At 39.6% G+C, this 20,434-nt stretch overlaps 1 protein-coding gene across 5 annotated transcripts in view; it reads left to right on the top strand.

The window, feature by feature from the left end:
• Positions 1–20,434, top strand: part of PTPRZ1 (protein tyrosine phosphatase receptor type Z1) — a 181,935-nt gene that overhangs the window by 70,871 nt on the left and 90,630 nt on the right. The window lies entirely within an intron of this gene.

The raw sequence follows: 20,434 nt of genomic DNA, 5'->3' as shown, positions 1-20,434 counted from the left end.
CTCAGGTCATGATCTTGAGGTTTGTGACTTCCACCCACACGTCAGACTCTGTGCTTGGCCATGTGGAGCCTACTTGGGATTCTCTCCCTCTCTCTCTCTGCACCTTGCACACTCTCTCTCTCTCTCTCTCTTTCTCTAATTCTCTCTAAATAAATAAATAAAAATTTAAAAAGAAGAATTATTTTCTCAAAAGTTTATAAGAAGCAGCTTGTCATTTTGGTCAAGTTCTTGTCATTACGCATTCATAGTAGAATTCAGTAGGCACCATGCCCCGATTATGACATGTCCTTCACCGGTGAAAGTTCTGCACTTACCACCATGTGTGTACTAATAGATATTGGTCAGGACTCTAGATTGTTAATGCCAGAGAATCCTGAAGAACACTCCTACTCAGATCTGATTTTGATTGGGAAATAATGGTTGAATGTCCTGAATTTGAAATAAGCTTTTTCTTTCTAACTAAAGAAATGGAGAAAAGATCTAGTGATTACCTAAAAGGCTAAGAAACTGTTCAGCACTGTGGGGGATCTTAACATTTCTCCCCACCCCCCCATATTCCTGATGTAAGGATGGCCCCAGGATAGCAGTTCTAATGGAAACCTCTTCTGAATTCTAAAGACTATACCCGAAAGGACATAAGGGAGGATATAAATCTGGGAGGGAACTGAGAGCCTCCCTCATGATAGCCTGAGGGATATAAGAGCTGTTTATCTCTCATACTAATCTTAAAATCAGTTGCCATGGGTCTTAATCCATTTCTTTTTTTTTTTTTAATTTTTTTTTTGACGTTTATTTATTTTTGAGACAGAGAGAGACAGAGCATGTGCAGGGGAGGGGCAGAGAGAGAGGGAGACACAGAATCGGAAACAGGCTCCAGGCTCCGAGCCATCAGCCCAGAGCCCGACGCGGGGCTCGAACTCATGGACTGTGAGATCGTGACCTGAGCTGAAGTCGGACGCTCAACCGACTGAGCCACCCAGGCGCCCCATTAATCCATTTCTTATAAAAGAAACTGCACATTAGAGGGTAGAGGAAAAGTTCTATAAAGCCTCCTTTAGAAATGGTGCTGTCCCCAAGATTTAGGGGTATTCCCTTGGTAGAGTAGGGATATTGGTAAAATGGCTATACTCTGAAAGACCACGTGGACTTGCTGGGTCTCAACCCAGAAGAATAAATTGGGAAACTCAGTCTCCTTAATACAAAAGAGTCTCAATATAACCCAGCGTTTTCCATACAGAATCCCTAGTGTGTCTGAGAAATGGAAGAGCCAGGTCTATCTTTATAGATAGTCTCAAATTATAGTCTCAAATTAACTTTGAGACTTACAAGATCACTGAAAAGTCAAGGGGGCCGATGGTATCCTTGAAGGGTTCAGAAACCCTCAGCCTGTAGGCTCAACCCTCAACATCAGCACAGCCAGGCCTTCACCCTCACTTACCATTTACCAGTTCTCTGGATATATCTTGACTTTGCCTCTCCTGGGACCAAAGGGGAGGGGATCACACAAAGAGGGTAGTATGAGTTCAACTCCTTTCAAAATCTGTTACCAGCCCACTAAGAACACCTGACTCCCTCACTTTGATGGTGAAGAACCCAGTCTAACCTGCTTAAACCTCATTCTGTTTTTTAGATGTCTGTCATCGCTAACCCCAGTCTGTGTGCTTCAGTCCCTATAATCTGACACACAGGTCAGTTTCTTCCAGCCTCTCACTTGCCCATGTCTTGGTTATTGTGTTACTTACTGATTCCTGCCCACCCCGCCCGCCGCCCACTTTTTATCAACTGATGAAATTTAGAGTAAAATGTTCCTTTTTTATTTGCCCTATACATGTGATAGTCTGGTTACCTAGATTAACTTATCCTTGAAGGGTGTTGGATTTTACAAGATAACATAGTTAATGAATGATATTTTTCTATGTAATTATCCTTGTAACCAGAAGACATAAAATTTAAATAAACTATTTTTTAATGAAGGATTTATTTTGAAACATATTTAGAGTTACTTCACAAAATTGACATGACAAGGGCATGATTTCGTTTAACTAAAAATCCTGTATTACCTTCACACTTCAACAGAATTATATCACAGTACTTGTTATCTGTGACTTAACACAATTTCTTATATATTATATTCACATTGGCACAGCCTTAATGTTTCTAAACAGCACTTACAACCGCTCCAACAAAACTGGTAACGTAAGGTTTTCATTCAAGTAACAGTGCTGAAGAATGCTGGATTGTAATTCTGTTTTGTAGTTAATCAACTAGATTTGGTTTTTCTTTACTTCACGGTTTCTAATTTTTATGTAGCAAAACTGTTAAGATAGAAGAAATATCATTTACAAAAATAACAAGTTATAGTTAACCAGTGAACGCAAAGTGCAACTTTTGGTGCCATCTCAGTTTTCACACTGGTCATCTTTCTCCGTTCCCGAAGAGAAACATGAAGCAGGTGCACCCTGGCTTGAAGCAAGTCCTGAGATGCTCCTTGGGCACCGCTCTTCCCTGTAGCCTCCTCCAGGCCTCAGCCATGCCACACCCAACTCCCCTCAGTGCCTGGAATGCCCTCTTTCAAAAGACCTGCCCTTCAGGCTGAGCCTCGTTCTCAGGAATTTGCCAGATGTCTGCTCTTTGATTTCTCAAACTTTCATCTAAAGTCTAATTTGTGGTTCACTCTGTCCTTGGCAACTTCATCTCTCAGTACTTGTTCTCAAATACTGTTTTACTGGCTGATGAACTTCACCCTGGTACAGTAATAATAAGAACTCATACATTCATGGAAGCCCTTTCAGGGAAGATATTTACCTTTCAGATTACCTTTATAGGTAGAATCCTTAGAAGAATAATTGCATGAGAATTTCAGGCCATGTGTCAGTTTGTGAAGGGGATAATTTTGGTCAGTGAGCCTTTTTGTGCCCTTCAAATCATACCAGATAAAGGAATAGTTTCATTTTTATCAGAAAAGATTGGACATTTTGCTTGTTATTTCATGCTTGAGCAGCCTTCGAGAAGCCATAAATCAAAGAAGTTATTAATGCATTATAGTTTCTGTAAAATTTGTTACTGTTTTAATGTGATGAGATTTCTATAGTGAGATTAAAAATATAGGTGTGAAAAGATGTTAATTGAAGCTTAGGTTTTAATAAGGAAAATTGGAATCAATCATAATGCCCAAGAATAGAAGAGTGAGTAACCATACTGTGTGTGTGTGTGTGTGTGTTTGTAAAATAAGTTATAGTATATTCTTTCTGTGAAATACCATGTAGCCACTTTAAAAAATGTGGCAGAATTCATGGGGTGATCTCGGAGACATTGCTATTTAGAGACAACAAGCACATGATGTCGACATATTTAACGTGATCTCATTTACGTCAAAAAGTAAGAAGAAAAATGATTATAGGGATGTGTACATGCATCACAATTTACGTGCATAGGCAAAGAACTCGAGCTCTTCTTCTCTTCTTTCTTTCATTTCCCTTCCATTTGATTTCTTCCTGAATATTTCAGTTTTAAAGCCATTAGGAGAAGCCAAGCAAAACAAACGCCTGTGGCAGTAGAATGGGTCAACAGTGGCCCAGAGCCAGGTACCAGCTCCAAGCCTGAGGAGGAAAGCACCCACAATGGAGGACTGGCCAAGGCAGAGTGTCAGATGCTAAGTGAGGTATGGAGAGCATTGACTGATGCTCTGGGGAAGCAGAGCATCTTAGTCAGATGAGGGCAACATTCATGTAAGAGGGCTGCCTGGTGTGAGGTATTGGAACCCACTTAGGGTGAAGAGGATGTCATCTGGGGTGGTGGCTGTGTATTATGAGGTATTTGTTCATATAAAGTGAGGAGGATGTCTGCATTGTGAGTGGCTTGGGGTGGAATGTCAGAACAAGGCCATGATGAAAAGGACATTAGGTAGGACACCTGCATGGGTGTCAGAACCTAAGAACAGCGATGAGGGCATATCCACAGAGGACGCCATCCTCTCAAATGTTTCAAGAAAAAGAAATGGCTTTCTTGTGTACTTGAACCTTTTCTGTAAGTTTAAAATGGTTTCCAAAGAAAAGGTTATACAGCAACCAACAACCAGTTAATATAGATGTGAGGGGGTTCTTATATGTTGTCAACCTTGGATTCAGCTGCTTCTGCCTTTGGTAATGTATATATATGACCAATGTTGACCCCTAAGTAGGGACATCTCTGGGCCCCTATCTAGCAGGAAGAAGTTACAGAAGGTAAGACCTTCCACCCTCAACAACCTTAGAGATAAATTTAAGGGTCAAAATTGTTCAGGGGAAGGAATAATGAGGAGAACAAAGGCAAAAGGAAATGTAGATAAAATTCAATTTCCTTACAGTTTGCAGCCCATTAACATATACTTGAGACAGGCAGAAAATGACATTCCTCCAGGAACTCACAACTATCTTAATGTTAATGTTTTTGCTAGAGGTGAAAAGCAACCTTAGCTTGACAATAGCCAGACCTCTAGGATACTGTAAGTCGTCTTTAAATTTTTTTTAAAGTTCATTTATTTATTTTGAGAGATACAGAAACAGTGGGGGAGGGGCAGAGAGAGAGAGGGAGAGAGAGAACCCTAAAAGTGTGGGGCTTGATTCCAGGACCGTGTGATCATGACCTGAGCCAGAATCAAGAGTCGGGTGCTCTACCTACTGAGCCACTCAGGTGCCCCGGAAAATCCGTTCGGAAACTTCCTTTATCTTTCTTTGCCCAACTTAAAAGTGTATAATCAGTCGTTCCTCACAATCCCAAGGCAGCTCTGTCTACCCACGGGTCCTGTCCCCATGCTATAATAAAACACTGTTTTTGCACTGGGAAAAAAAAGAAAGAAAGAAATAGAAGAGGAGTAGAAGGTGGGGAAGGTTAAAATGGAGACTCTTACTATTTTACTCTATAGTCTTTTGTGTTGCTCTTTCACTTGAAAATACATGCGAATTTTAATTGTTTAATAGAAAAGAAATGGAAAAATAATATCATAGAGCCTGCAAATATGTGCCTACCAAAGCAGAAATTCAATTATACTAGTTTCAGTTCTATTGAATTACCCTCTAGTTTTAATTGAAAAACAAAGATAATTCAATTGGTAATTCTACATTGAGTTTAATGATTTTTCTATAGAAATAATTTGGATTAGAAAATAATACTGGGGCCTCAAAAATACATCATTTAATGTGAGCTTCCGTTTATTCAGATGTGCCAGGGATTCTAACTAAAATAAATGAAAACAGGATGTTGCAGTGAGAATTTGTTTTGTAACTCTTTAAAACTTTGTTATTTAGCCTCTGTTAGAAGAATTTTGTTTATGAGGCCAACTCCAGACTAAGTTAAATAGATCTGCCATGGTAACATTATCATTCTGGTTCTAAATAAGTGTTTTCTTTTAATACGCATGCTGAAACTTCCTAATATCACAAACTGGGGCACATGAAATGGAGTTTTATGCTCCAGTGAACTGGATTCTCTGTAGCTGCTTAGAAAAATATCTGGAGCGTTCTAGTGGATTGATTCATTTTTGTGACCATGTTTCCTCTTACCTTTGTGAAATGCATGTTCCTACACATTTTAATTCTTCTAAAAACGGGAATTCATTTATCTGTCTACTGCAGAGTACTCATGAGAACTGAGAGAAATGATGAATCCTAACAAATACAAAAACAATAATAATTGTAGATGATACTCATCAGTTTATTCATTCAATGCTAGTGTCTATAGATATAACCAATGACAGAGAAGATAAGGTCCCTGCTCTGATTACCTTCGATTAGGGAGAGAAAAATAAGTAAGCAAGATAATTGCAGAGTATGAGATGTATTATGAAAAGAATAAACACAATAATGTGATAGAGAAGAGCTTAGCAAAAATAGGAGGGCCTTTCCAACAGAGGGATATCTCAGCTCAGATATGAAGAAAGAGAAGCAGCCAGCCAGTGAAGAGTAGGGAGGTGAGTGTTTCAGGCAAGGGCATGGTGAGTGCAAAGGCACTGAGACAAAAACAATGGTGTGATTGAGGAAGAGTGGAATGTGGTAAAATGGACAGAGTACAGAGCCCCTTATGTCAGGCATCGTGCCAATGGTTTTCTCTGTATTAGCTCCTTTAAGCCTCGTAGAAATCTTATGAGGCTCATCCTAATATGGTCCATATTTTTGAGTGGGTGATATTGAGTAACAGAATGGTAAAGAAACGTTTTCACCCATGAAGTCTGACTTCAGAACCTGTGCTTTCAATCTTATACCGTGCTATTTCCCAAAGAAAGCACCATACAAATGTAAATTACTATTATTGTTATGATACAGTTTCTGTTACCTTTTATAGCTTAAAAAACTCATCTGTATTTCCATATTTCATTCCATAAAGAATGTGTGCCTGCTCTATTTGCCAAGCTTTACGTAAAATATAGACAAATTTAAAAAAAAAACAAAGAATATAGACAAATTGGAGAGTATTAGGAAGAATTAGTAAAGAGTCTTGACATTTGTGAAGCATGTGTGACTCTCATGAAAAGGATAAAGCTCAGGAAACTATTCATGTCTTAGTCACTATTCATATATTTATAGGACCATCCGGTGGAAAAATAACTAAACGTTTTGTATGGCCTCCTAGTAGATACAATTTTGGGAGAAAACTACTTTTGAAGAGGAATGTGTTTTGATAAGGAAATGACTTTCTAACATCCAAAAAATCTAAAATTGGAATAATCTATTCTGGGGGAGATAAAGAGACCCCAACATCAGAGGTATTTAAGCTGAGGCAGAAAACCCTGTTATTAAGAGGGTTATTAATTGTCTGTAGAAGATTCAGGCAGTCATTGGATAATTGAACTAGGATGGTTTTTCCCAATCCTGAGACTCTATGATAGGCATGCTATGGCCAGAGACTATGAGACTCTGACTTGTCAGAACATGGTAAAGACCCCCAATGCCAGATGTAGCTGAAGAAGCAAAGTAAAAGCCCAAACAGGAGGGCTGCACTTAGATATTGAAAACCCCATTGTCTTCTTCTCAAGGGGACTGGCAATCTGACTGGCACTTGAAAGCAGGGAATTGATATTTCATGTCTTTATTAGATTACCTGTAATTCTCATTGGATTGCATTGATTTGTTTGTCTCTATGTCTTCTTCTAGACCCTAGATTCACTGAAGGAAAATTCATATTTTTGTTTTCAGACCTAAAGTATTAAAAAGAAAGTAACTAAGACAATAAGTAGCAAGCCCTTACAGGTCCAGAGCATAGGTTCAGCCAGTCAAACTTGGATTTAGAAGTGTACTTGTGGCCAGCGTTCACTTTCCAGTGATCCATCCAGGTCCTAGACGTGTGCTCTTTGAACATGCTATCAGAAGACTCATTCACTAAAATACATTTTTCATTTAGGAGATTATGGAATCCAAGTGATTCAGTAAAAAGGCATGATTTGTATGGAATTAGATCTTAGATCTGGAAGTTTTCTCCATTTGGTGTTCTAGAGTTCTACTAAATGAAATTACAGTGAAGTAGTTGAAAATAAACATTTTATGCTAAGCCAGTTTGTTGATTTTTATAGAGATATGGTATAGGGTCACCTTCTTTGAAACTCAAAATTTCAGATAGATTTCTTAAACAAGGATATCAGTGGCTTCTTGGAATTGAGATAATTATAACCTCATTGCTACCTAGCACTGAAGAAAAAAAATACTTCGTTTGCAATACTTTTTGGTATTACTAAAATTTAAAAGTTTTGTCTTTGGGCAGTGAAAACGACCGATTTATTTGAAGAACTTTTTTAATTTGACCATCTTGAACTTATTTGTTTGTTTGTTTGTTTGTTTATTTATTTATTTATATTTTTAAGAGAAAGAGAGTATATGGGAATAGGAGAGAGGGGGCAGAGGGTAGGGAGAAAATCCCAAGTAGGCTCCATGCTTAATGAGGAGTCCAATGTGGGGCTCAATCCTATGACCCTGGGTCATGACCTCAGCTGAAATCAAGAGTCGCATGCTCAACTGACTGATCCATCCAGGTGTCCTTGAACACATTTCAGAAATGTGGTGTAATTTATTAGTAGGTAATGGCATATGTGAAGATACGGTCTTGCATTAACTAAACCAGAGCAAACAGAGGAATTGGCTCTTTTGCATGTGCATTGATGACTTTTACCTTGCTCTTAATTCTGGCCTTCTCTCAGCATCAATTAGTAAAAAAAAATGTCTGAAACAGATGTCATCTGGGACCTTCCAGCCTTTCAAAGATATAGGTTATGCTGGCTCAAAAGCCAGCCCACCTCTTCATTCCCTTACATTCCACTGCCTGTGGAAATCCTAAACCCTCCTTAGGATTTCTGTAAGTTCTCAAGGGGCTCCCTTCTCTGGGCCTGCTTCACTTCCTTTGCCCCAGCGCTATGAACCTGCCCATCCAAAAAGAGAGTCTACTTAAATCTATCATTACTGAAAAGACTGTTAAGGAATCTTCCACTGGGCTGGACATAAGTTAAGATTCATTTGAATCCATACAAGTATATCTTTATTTTGCATAAGGGATAAAACCTTGAATAATCAATTTATTGAAAATCAAAAATACTTGGCTTGCATAACAATTTTTTCTTTATTTGGGATGGATAGTCCCTTGGCAGTGACTCATACTATCTTAGTTTAAAGCTTTCTCTTCTAAAGAAGAGCCTTTTTATATATATACATAAGAAGTAGGGGCACTTGCTAGTTGAATGGACTGTTGCAATAAATCCGCTCATAATGTAAACTAGTTACCAGCTTTTTTTTTTATCAGATTTATAAATTGTCGTGGACTGGAATTTTTCATATTCAAAAACTCTTTTATTTAAACATCATTGCTAAGGGGCACCCAGCTGGGTGGCTCAGTCTGTTAAGTGGCCGACGTCAGCTCAGGTCATGATCTCTCACTTTGTGAGTTCAAACCCCATATATAATGTAGCAAGACTGAGAAAAGGGAATTTTTGCAAAAGGCAAACAGACTTTTAATAAAACTTAAGTAACACCATGCCACCTGCAACTTAAATTCCTCCAATAGCCTACCAGATGATGTCCAGCCCCCTTGTCCTGGCATTCAAAGCCTGAACATCTGCTCACTTTTACCCATATCCTCTCTCCTGCCTTGCATTTTATGTGTCAGTAGAACCTCCTACTGTTCTTCCCAAACACCCATTTTTTCTCTTTTCTGTGCTCATGCTGTTCTCTCTTCCTAACTTCCTTCCCCACCTTTCATTTGAAATACTTGTCCATCGTCCAAGACTTGTCTCAGGCATCTTGTCATTCAGGACTCTTTCTTTGTCTTTTGTCCCATCTATATTCTGTAAAACTCTTTTGTGTCCCTGGAATATTCCATGCTTATTTCTTCTCTTGTACATGTTAGATTATATTCGAATTAATAGTTGATATGTCTTGGGTCCTAACTAAAATGTGAGTTCTTGATGATGGATACTGTTTTATTTGTCTGAGTTGTTTTACCACTTAAGTTCTAACATTAAACACTCCATAAGTATTTGATGAATGAGTGAACAAATGAACAAATAAAAGCTGTATTTAATGGAATCAACTTTTGATGGGATCTCGAGATAATATGAAATAAAGAATTCCTGGTGGGAGCAATGGATTTGTGGTATTTACCCGCAGCCTCTTTCTTAGTCCTTGCTCGTGACCAATAGCATACAGCTGGGAGATTTGGTTTATGAGAGTATTTTGTGATAAGTGCATACAGAGAGGAGGAGATGATGATTTTATATAGGAAGTAAGCCAGAATCTTTGGTCTTATAGGCAGCATGTTCTCTTACCAAAACAATGAAACCATACTATAGGAAAATTGATCCAAAGCCCTATCACAAATAGAAAAATATCAGGTTATATCTGTGTCTCAGACTTCAACTCTGAATCCTTGGTCCTTTCACCAAAGGTAGGAAAAAGAGCCATGGCCATGCCCCATATCGATAATAAGTATGTGGACAATGAGCACTGGGCACAGTCATGACAGTCGCGTCCCTGCCACCAATGCAGCCACCATTATCTATTGTGCTGCTTTTTCCTTTGCTTCCTTTGCAGAAGAGGAAAAGTTCATGACCACAGGGGAGTTTACAGTGAGGCGAAGGCAACTTTCAGAGCTACTCTACAAAAAGAGTTTTTTATTTTTTATTCCAAATCCAGGAGTAATTTCCAGGGCTCCTTTTTGGATTCTGTATTTGCAATCTCATCAGTAGTAGCCAGACGGTAGCAACAAAGAAAAGAAATCTTGCTCTGTGTGTCTCTCCTCAATCCACAGATAATTTCTCTGCTTTTCATTGAGGTCAGTCAGTTAACAACAAATGCTACAGACAAGTCCTGCAATTAATCAGCCTGCATTGCCTTCTGTTTCAATCTTGAATATTAAACAGTGGACTCATTTGGAGAGAATCAGGCAAATATAAAGGTCATAACATTAATCACCGAGTTACCTAAACCCTGAGCCTTTTCTTCCTTTTAGAAGTGGTGGCTTGTCAGGAGAGAAAACAGTAACAAGAACTCTCCATGGTTGCTGGTGATTGTTAAATTCCAACGAGGATTTTTCCACTTTTGATTAGTTAAATATTTGATACTAGTCTATGGCAGTAGAAACACTGCAATATTGGGCTTTGTCACCATCGCTCTTATTTTCTAGCTTAAAGATGACGGAGGATGCTGTGGTAACTGTTCAATAGCTTTTTCAAAAAACTACCTTTATCTCCCCATACCAGATCTGAGATTGGCGGGGTGCGTGGTGGAGGGGAGCGGAGCTTCAGCACTTTTTTGATGAACTTCTGGTTCCCCAACCTTTTAGAATTCCAACCTACCCGTGGTCCTGTCAGCCGCTGTAGGACCGCAGCCCCCTACCCTCTGTGCTTGTCCCATCAGGACCACAGAACTTGCAAAAACAAAAACACACAGAGACACTCTTCTGAGAGGTGCCTCTGCAGACTCATGGCTCCCACATCAGCAGAGCTCTGGGTGCCTTCTGTCAGTCTTACCTGTCCACTATTTCAGTCACTTTTCCTGTTTCATACGATTTTCCTCAAGCTCAGTCCCCTCCCTGCCTCACCCCACAGGTGATGGTCCTGTCTCCCTCCAGTTTTCCTAAGAAAACAGGGGTAGGGGATAAGAAGATTCACGTATCTGCCCATGTACGTGTTTTCACTCCTTGACTTTGCACAGTCTGAGAGTGAGAGATTATTATTCCTATTACAGATAAAGTGACAGGTGTGGGGTGCCTCTGAATGGTGTGCTCAACTCCCAAATCTCTTTTCCTTCCACGTTATGTGATCTTGCTTTACAGCTGAGGCTCTGTGGTATGAACCATCAAATTTCTCATTTTCCTGTTTCTAAACACTTAAATACAAATCCACATTTCTTTGATTTTTTTTATGTTTTTTTTTTCCTCTCATGAGCTAATAATCCTCCATCCATGGCCTATATCTTCCTCCCTTTGGTGGACCTTGTTCATGAACCTCCCTTAACTTGAAACACTTCAAATGTGGTCCTGCATTTTCTCTGCATGCATAAATCTCTTTCTGTGTCAAAATCCATTTCTCATCCTTGCATCTGCCTCTGGATGCTACCCTATTGCTGTTCTTTCCTTCACAGCAAGTTTTTAAAAAGCATTTTGTTAACTCTGCTTTGTCACCTCCAGTTCACTCTTGTGCCTGCTGTAGTCTGAATTCCAGGGCTGTCATTTCACTGAAGTTGTTTTGTTCTAGGAAGGTGAGATTTGCTGTTAAGAAATAACCAAATCCAGTGGGTACTCTTCAGTCGTGACCTTTGGTCTCTGCTGTGCATGCTTCCTACTTTGGAATAATCTCTCATTGAGAGATTTATAACTTTCATGATGCCATTTTCTCCTAAATTTGTAATTCAGCCGTTCTTAATTTCTTTTGGTGCTTTCCTCTTCCCTCATGCTCCTTATGTTAGTGCTTTCCAGTGTCTTATCATTGACCCTCTTCTTCTCTATCAACTTTAATTGAAATATATCCACATCTATTAAATTACACTTCTTTCATGACGTCCTCTAACCTCTCTCTAGTCCAGACATCTCAATGGCCTGTATTTTTATTGTCTAATGAACTTCCATGGGCATCTCAAAGTCTGTAGGTTCAAAATCAGATGCAAAGTCTTTCTTTCCATCCATTCCCACAACCAGTACGATTGGTACCATTATCCACCTAGGCAGGCTCTAGTCAGGATCTTGGAAGTCATCCTTTGCCCTTCTCTTTTGATCACTACCAGATAAGAATCCTTTAAAACATTCCTAAATTCTCGAAACAACATGCTGCTTTAGTAGTTTATTGCATCAGTTTGTACCCCCGTAATTTCTTGCCTTAAACGAAATTCTTCTTTACTTCTTTATAGGATTTATTTCATTTTCTGATTAAAGCAGTGGTTAATTGTAACCTATTAACGTATTATGTATGTAGTCTATTATGTAGAATGAGCATCATTCTCTGGTTTCACTTGATGACTTCATTTATACCCACTACAGATGATCAGGTTTTGATTACTTACATTAAGACCAGTAGTATTTTACTATGTCAGTGTCCTTAGACCTTTTCATTTAATGTTTTTATTTTTTTCCTGTGGTCTACAAAAACCTAAGTTTATTTTTTGCTGCATTATAGAGCAGTAGTTTTTACTGTTGTTGTTTTCTGGGGTTTTTTGTTTGTGTACTTTGGATTTTTCTAACTTGAAAAGATCCTAAAATTTTAAATAGGAACTTTGAAGTAAGTTTCTGATCTCTTTCTCTATTTGTGTTGAACTTCGGTTAATTTTTTTCCAACTATATATGTTACGCTATGCTCACACAAGCTACCATCTGTCACCATACAACACTATTATAATACCATTGACTATATTGCCTATGCCTTTCATCCCTGTGACTTATTCATCCATAACTGGAAGCCTCCTTTTCCACTCCCTTTAACTCCTTTGTGTCCATCCACCCCCCTCCCTTCTAGCAACTACTAGTTTCTTCTCTATATTTATGGGACTTTTTCTTTCTTTCTTTCTTTCTTTTTTCTTTCTTTTTGAAAGAGAGAGAGAGCAGGGGGCGGGGGGAGAGAGAGAATCTTAAGCAGGCTCTGCACTGTCAGCTTAACCAACTGAGCCAGCCAGGTGCCCCTGGGTCTCTTTTCTTAAATATCATAATGCTTACGGAACATATGTGCTAGCATTTTTCTACATAAATTGGTAACTACCTTCCCTTGACATGTCTCAATGGGATATATCGGCCAGGCTTGTCAAGATTTTCTGCTGTCCTGATGTGAGGGTCCCATTAGAACAGATGATAAAGGAAAATGTGATCTTGACTAAACAGCTTCTCATTCTGGAACTGCCTGCATTTGATCGGCTTTCAGTCCAGTTATAATAGTACCCATTATCTATATTCGCCAACTGCTTTGCTCCTACTAGCCCCAAAAAACCTGTTTGGCCAGAAACAGAAACAGGCATGCTGATTTGTGCATGTAAATTCATCCTCATTCTTGCTTCTTCCATGGAAAGTTAGTCAGACATCCTTCTTCCTTTGCTTTCGGTCAGTTTACGTGATGACTTTTACTGATGTGACATAAAATCACTTAATGATTGTTATTCAGCACTTTTAGGTTTTATTTTCTTGTCTTTGAGAAAGCCCCCTTTCTCAAGCAGATGACTTGAGCATCTGAAAAGTATCTACTTAAAATACCATCTTTCCATTTTGCTGGAGTTCTAAATTCTAATGCTAAATTTTCATTGAAAATAACACTGAATGGGGCGCCTATGTGGCTCAGTCGGTTAAGCGTCTGACTTCAGCTCAGGTCATGATCTCGCAGTTCGTGGGTTGGAGCCCTGAGTTGGGCTGTGCACTGACAGCTCAGAGCCTGGAGCCTGCTTCAGATTCTGTGTCTTCCTCTCTCTCTGCCCCTCCCCTGCCTGCACTCTCCGTCTGTCTCTTGGTCTCTCTCTCTCCCTCTCTCTCTCTCTCAAAAATCATCTTAAAATTAAAAATTAAAAAAAAAATAAAGCTCTGACTTACAGGGTGTAGAATTTTGAATGGAGTTAATTCGAGGCAATTAGCAATAGACACTACAATCATCACTGCAGTCCACACTTCAATATTACCTTTATATTTGCTCTTATTAATGTTTTTTTAAAGTTTATTTATTTTGAAAGAGAGAGCGGAGGAGGGGCAGAGAGAGAGAGAGAGAATCCTAAGTTAGATACTGGTGAAATATTTCCCTACACAGAATCTATTTAAAAATGTGTTTCTATTTAGAATTCTATTTCTATTGGTCAAGATATACAGTACAAGGACATTGAAGGGTGAGTAGCTATACATCTTATTGAGGTACATACTCATTCAGGAAAATTTTATGTAATTCTTAAGTGCCAAGTTTTCAGAAAGATACTGAAATTACAATATGAGTAAGAGGCCGACTTATCGTAGTTCAGATAAGTACAAGGTGTTTTAGAGCTCAGGCGGCTATAACAAAATACCCTAGACTGGTAGCCTACAAACAAAGGAAATTTAATTTGCACAGTTCTGGAGACTAGAAGTCCAAGATCAAGGCAATACTGAGGACTGCTTCCTTAGATCACTATCTTTCTACTGTAACCTCACAGGGCGGAAAAGTCGAGAGATCTCTCTGGGATCTCTTTCCTAAAAGCACTAACCCCATTCACAAGGGCTCTGTCTTTATGATCTGATCACCTTCCAAAGACTCCACCTCTGAATACCATCACACTAGGGATTATAATTTTTAACATGAATTTTGGGGCATTCAGTCCATTGCACAGGGATTCATTCTATAAAAATCAAATGAAGACAAAAGAAGATGCCTTTGAAACGACCCCAAATTAAGTAGCCTGTTCCTTCTTATCCTGCATACCTGCCAGTTTAATCTCTCTGATAAGGCAGCTGTGAGTTTCTTACTCTTCCAAAGCCTCCTGCCTCCCATTGGCCTAAGCAGCGACATTTGATCGATCTGTCTTTTCATCTCCTTCTAGAATTGCTTGATATCCACTCTTGCTTATTGGACCAAGCTAGATTGCTCACTTCTCTCTGAGTCCTGCCTAAACTGTTCTGCCACCATGGTTTGCTCTTGGTTCCCTCTGCCTGTCAAGATCCTCCCCTTCCCTCAAGACCTCCATTGTGTGCTTTTGACCTCACATTTATTTCTATCCCATCTACTCCTTTAGACATTTGTCTACTTTGTAGTTAACACATGCCCCAACCTTCTGGAATGCAAGAATAAATAGACAAGCAAACAAACTTGAACTCATGCATATCTCCCCACAGAGGCTAGAATTGCTTTTCATTCTGTTTAGAATAGAGAGTGCACAGAATGTAAGTATTGAATACATTTATTTGGTGCACAAAGACTGTATCACAAGCATTTAATTTGTTTCTACTATGTGCCAGACTCAAAGTTTGGCAATAAGATATAGATGAAATAGATAAATTAACGAACAAAATATAGTCTGGTAAGTGCTCCCATAGAGGAAAGCACAGGAAATTTATAGGAATGATACTAATTCAGATGAATCAATATGTGCATGAAAGAATGGATGACTATGTGAATGAATAATTTATTTTAATTTTCTAAAGTTGACATTTAGTACTCTGCCGTCCTCCTTATGGGTGAATCACCCTGATAATCTGTTGCAACCACGGTGAGTCCTAATTTCTTCCTTCACGACAGTCTCTAATCACACTCAGGTGGATACAATATAGTTCTAATGAGTTCTTTACACCTGCTTTCTCAGGCACATCATCCTGGCTTTAACCACTGAGGTTTCCAATTGCAACATTAAAAATATTAATTTGGGAATTTAAAAAATAGTAGTTAAGCATAAGATTAATCTAATATTTCATTAGTAAAGACAAGTAAAATCTATTTAATGCTTCTTGATCTATGTTTCGTTCTTGTGCACAATTTCAACACTTTATTAGTTTACTTCCTTTGGCTTTCTACTTATGATGATTTGAAACAACCTTGTTTCCAGAGTCCTTTTCAAGAGGAACCTCAAGTTCTTTTTATGGGCTTTTTTTTTTTTGGTCTTTAAAATATATATATATTTTTAATGTTTGTTTTTTGGAGACAGAGAGACAGAGTGCAAGCAGGGGAGGGGCAGAGGGAGAGGGAGACACAGAATCCGAAGCAGGCTCCAGGTTCTGAGCTGTCAGCACAGAGCCCGACACAGGGCTCGAACCCACAAAGCGTGGGATCATGACCTGGGCCGAAGTCAGATGCTTAACTGACAGCCATCCTAGTGCCCCTTTTTTGGTCTTTTAATTACAAAAATTCGGGAGGCTTCTTGGACATATGCTCTTCTTGGCACCATGATCTAGTTGGTGTTTTAAACTGGATCCACACTCAGTATAATTATTTGATACACTTCAAACGTAATCTAGTCACTTAGGATCATTGTGCTACAAAGTGTCCAAATCTACAGGTTGGACATCAGGTCTTCCTGATATCTGTCAGCAGAAGTTTGGTAGGGACTACTCAACAAAATTGTCATATAACAAACAGTCAAATATGACCTATGGCTCATTTTAGAAATGTTTTATTTTTTCTATTGCCATTTTATGTTAGATCTCTTTGAGATTTTAAACTCATAAAACAAACAAAAAAGCAATCAGTTTTTATTTGTCTGATTTAGTCATTAAGCCAGTGTTTATTGAACACATACTATGTGCCAGGTTTTTTTCTAGCTTCTGAGGTGTGGAAACAAATAAATAAACCTAATATCTCAGGAGAACAAAAATGACGTGAGGAGAGGGGATTGAGAATGACCAAGGGAGAGATATGTTTTTCATGCAGGAGGTTCACTGAAAGCCTCTCCAAGGAGATGCATTTGAGCAGAGACCCGACAGAAGCAGGAGAGTGAGAGAGTGAGCCATGCAGACTTCAGGGGCAGAGCAGTCCAGGAAGGGTGGCAGCAAGTGTCAAGCCCTGAGGCTTCCCTCGCTCCAGGGAGCCTGTGTGACTGGAGTAGAGTGATTAATGCGGAGGGCAGAGAGGATGGGAGTGATGGTATTATATGGGATTTCTACGCCATGGTAAAGAGCTTATATTTTCTTCTGACTGGGATGAAAAGGGATTGGGGAGACCCAAATCAGGAAGTGACACACAATTTGATATGTATATGCATATATTTTTTTAACGCTTATTTATTTTTGAGAGAAAAATAGAGAGAGTGAGGGAGGGGCAAAGAGCAAGGAAGAGAAAATCCTAACCAGGCTCTACGCTATCAGCACAGAACCCAAGGGGACGCTAACTCACAAACCGTGAGATCACGACCTGAGCCAAAATCAAGAGTCGGAGACAGTTGACTGTCCCACCCAGGGGCCCCTTGGTATATATTTTAAAGGATTACTTTAGTTACTGATTGTATTCGTTTTCTTACGCTGTGTAACAAATTACTGCAGATTGAGTGGCCTTTAAACACATATTTGTTATCTTGCAGCTTCCATGGGTCAGGATCAGAGAGGGACTACTTAACTGGGTTCTCTGCCTGGGGTCTCATAAGTGCAAAACCAAGATGCTGGACTATGTTCTCATCTGAAGCTGTATGCAGGCTATTGGCAGAATTCACTTCCTTGTTGTGAGATTGAGGTCCAGGTCCCCGTTTTTGTTTGTTTATTTGTTTTTGCCATCTTAACCACTTCTTTCTGCTGTGGTAAAACAAACCAACGAACCAACAAAACAAAACTCATAACACAAAATTTTCCATCCTAACATTTTTTAAGTGTGCAGTCCAGTAGTGTTAAGTATACTCATACTGTTGTAAAATGGCTCCCCAGAACTTTTTCATCTTGCAAATCTGAAATTCTGTACCCAGTAAATAGCTTCCCCTTTCCCCTCTCCCCATCTCCTGGTAACCAGCGTTCTACTTTCTCTCTCCATGAATTTGGTTATTTTGGCTACCTCATGTCAATGGAATCGCACAGTATTTGTCTTTTCGTGACTAGCATATTGTGTCTGTTTTTGCTGACTGTCAGCCTGGGGGCGCTGTCGGATCCTAGTTATTTGTACCCATCTTCCAACCTTTGAAGAGGCGTACTTCTTCAAAGCCAGGAGAATCTCTCACACTCTGAATCTTTCTCTCGGTCTCCAATTTGCTATGACAGGACCTTCTATCACAGCAGGGACTCCCTGTCACCTTCATCATATAATGTAACCTAATCAAGGGAATGACTATTCCATTATATTCACAGCCTGCCTACCTTTGAGTGGAAGAGATTATGCGGGGCATGTAGAGCAGCGTGTGGGAATCTGGGGGGACATCTCAGAATTCTGCCTACAACGAAAGTGGAGAATGGCATTGTGGATGGGGGGGCAAAAGAAGAAGCTGGAGACTGATGAGAAGGCACTAGAGATATATCTAAGCCATTGCCTCACAAAATTTAATGTGTATGTGAATCTCCTGGGGATCCCGTTAAAATTAGACTCTGACTTAGCAACGTTATGGTGGAGGCCTGAGTCTCCCTAACAATCTCCTAGGTGATGGCAATGCTGCTTGTGAAGTAGCAAGACACAGACAGGCTCACGGGGACTGTGGCTCAGGCTAGGGTGGTAACAGTGGAGAAGAGAAACCGTCTGATAGAGGATATAATTTGAAGGTCGACCCGAAAGGGCTTCGTGAGGAGGAAACCGAGCCATGAGGACGACTTTTATGTTCAGGGGATGGCAGAGGTCATAGGAAGAGTTTGTTTCTGGGCAGAAATCAAGTGTTTAGTGGTGGATATGCCAAATTAGAGTCCACATAGAGATGATCACTATATGATGTGGGAAATAGCAGGTTTATTAATCAGATGCAGTGTTACTAGCCACTTAAAATTTTATGTTCGCTGCACCACAATCATGAGACTCTTCCTAAGGGTGCTTGAAATTTATTGGAGTGCATTAAAAAATTTAAGCAGTACAGAGGGTCTTACTGATTCATGTAGCAGTTTCTCAGCTTCTCTTACAGTGACATTAGTAAAACAGGCAGTTTCTTTTCCCCATGTCTCTGTTCTTTACAGTGAAATTAACATATCATTACTCAAATCATTAAAGCTGTTCCTAGAAGCCAAAATATGCATCACTGTGCATGTTTAAAGCATATTGTATTCCAGCACTCTCTAGGAATAGAGCTAGATTTTAAAATAAAGTTAAGTTCTCAGCACCTATTGATTTTGGTAGATGCCTCACTAGGAGATGAATCACCTAATTTTTCCTGGCTATATAGGCCATTTCACGGTACGACTAATGATTATTTCTTTCTGGGGCTAAATTATGCAAAGTTCATTTTGTCACATTATGAGAGCTTTGCACGGAAGTCAAAATCTTCTCTGATGCCTTTATCAAAAAAAAAAGATGGCATAGACGAGGGCATACGGAGGGTATGTTTATGTATAGTTTCCCTAAACATTAACCACGTAAAATCTTGACTTTACCCATACTTATTTTTTTTTCTTTTTTAAAATTTATTTTTTTATTTATTTTGAGAGAGAGAGAGAGAGTGTGTGAGCAGGGTATGACAGGCAGAGAGAGAGAGAGAGAGAGAGAGAGAGAGCAAGAGTTCCAAGCAGGCTCCGCACTGTCAGCACAGAGCCCAGTGTGGGGCTCAATCTCAGGAACCTAGCAGCTAGCTAGATCGTGACCCGTGACCAGAGCCAAAATCCAAAGCCAGATGCTCAACCTGCTGAGTCACCCAGGCGCCCCCTCCCCCATACTCATTTTCTGAAAGTGACGCATTTGAAAGGAGAGAAGCTGAAAATGGTGCTTCCACCCTGCTCTTGGGCTAGCTGCAGAAATGTAGAGAGAAAAGTTGATGATTTTAAAATAAAACATACCTGTTCTTGGTGCTGCTTGGGCCCTAGCTAAGGTAATGTCCAGCGGAATCAGGTTACGAGAGATGGTTCATGGTTTCAGGTAGGGGTGAAATAAAGGCAGCCCAGGGCAGTTTTGCTTTAGAGGACTGTTCACTCTGTGGAACAGCTGGAAATTCACTTCAGTGTAGGCGAAATCTTTATAGAAAGCCTGTTTTCTGTTTCTCGTTGTTAAGCAATAAAACTTACTAAGCTTTATGACCCCCCCCCAAAAAAGTGACAGAGAGGAGATGTTTCAAGGAAAGCATGTGATTATGTTTTTATACATCAGACCTTGAGCAGATGAAAATTAAACGAGATCATTCAGTGGCAGGAGTGACAGACAGTAGGTCTGAAGAGAACTACCCCCATGGAGAGTGCTGAGGAAGTCAAGAATTTAGCACCTGTCATCTGGACACCTTTCAACCTGGAACCTGGGCTCACATTGACTACCTGACACGGCAGTTGGGCTTTCTGTTGATTTGGACGAGTATGGTGGCTAAGCAAAGCCATTGTTGAACACTGAACTTGATGTGGCTACTGTATAGGCCTCTTTTCATAGTGTGTTATAGGAAAGCCCAGACTCCACACCTGG

Source organism: Acinonyx jubatus, chromosome A2, assembly GCF_027475565.1.
Source record: "Acinonyx jubatus isolate Ajub_Pintada_27869175 chromosome A2, VMU_Ajub_asm_v1.0, whole genome shotgun sequence".
In the NCBI taxonomy this organism is placed as follows: domain Eukaryota; kingdom Metazoa; phylum Chordata; class Mammalia; order Carnivora; family Felidae; genus Acinonyx; species Acinonyx jubatus.
Note: the sequence above shows the minus strand (reverse complement) of the source record. Positions and strands in the feature narration are given on the sequence as shown.